Here is a 1,064-nt window from a genome sequence, read left to right as displayed (position 1 = left end):
TTCATACACTCTGCTAAAACTGCCTATTTTACCTCCCTCCCAGGTAGAGATCGACAAGGCACACTAGGACATTAAAGGCTCTGAAAAGTCCTGCAGAGGAGATGATGATTTGACTGTCACACCCATCATCGCCTGACCTTAGTTGATCGCGGAAAGTATGACAGTGGTTGTGTGTGGGATACTGTGAATAACAGCTGCAGAGATGCCCTGCTATAACCCTTCCCACGCTGCCAAGGAAAGCTTACAAAGTGAGTGTTTAAGAATAATTTTGCGTGTTTCCTTTTGAACCAGCTCAGACTGGTGGTAAAGCCTACCATGAAAGAAAATGTAATTCACCAGAACAAGAGTTGTGTCTTGTCAAGATCTTGGACCAAATCCACAATTTTTCCTTGGGTTTCCTTCTCTATATACTGGTTGATCTTTTTTTGAGGCCTCCTCGGTTTCTCTGAAGTTGATGGAGAAGTGGGACAGCTTCGTGACAGCCTCCAAAAACTTACGCACTTGCTTCTGATTCTTATCAAATAGTATCGTTCTGCTGTGCAGCTAGAACTGGCTGTCTGACAGGTTGAGGGTGTGGAGGAAATGCTGTAAGCCTTTGTGGACAGTGGCCTTAAGTGTCTCCTTGAAGTTAAAATATAGGCCCCGCAGGATCTGGGTGCGAGTGTCCCTTTGGTCCCCAGGGAGACCTTTGTAAAGGCCATCACAATATTCACTGGGGAGAAGATGATGTTGTTGGACTGATGGGCCAGTTCACGGTACAGGCTGAAGGCAAAGTTGGCCAGTTTGGTGGCTATGTTGGGGAAGGGGGCATGCTGATGGAGCTTGGAATCCTGCCTGGATATGTGCAGGGAGCTGGGGACATGATAGCACAGACCCGTCAGCAGGAGGAGGCCCCAGGTGATGGAGGATGGCATTGTCCTGCAAGAGAGAGAGGAGGGGCACCACGCCCGAGTCAGGCCACACGGTGAGTCCCCCGGCCACTGACTGACCCCAGGTGGAGCATCCAGAGTTTACCCGGCGCTGGGCCAAGCACTCTCCTACGTCCTCATCACGCAAGGACAGGA

The 1,064-nt window shown here is 50.2% G+C and overlaps 1 pseudogene; it reads right to left on the bottom strand.

The window, feature by feature from the left end:
• Positions 1 to 314: 314 nt before the first annotated feature.
• LOC116629848 lies at positions 315 to 914 on the bottom strand (annotated as a pseudogene).
• Positions 915 to 1,064: the final 150 nt, after the last annotated feature.

The sequence above is a fragment of the Phoca vitulina genome, unplaced genomic scaffold (assembly GCF_004348235.1).
Source record: "Phoca vitulina isolate PV1807 unplaced genomic scaffold, GSC_HSeal_1.0 scaffold5322, whole genome shotgun sequence".
Classification (NCBI taxonomy): domain Eukaryota; kingdom Metazoa; phylum Chordata; class Mammalia; order Carnivora; family Phocidae; genus Phoca; species Phoca vitulina.
This window is presented reverse-complemented; position numbering and strand designations above follow the sequence as displayed.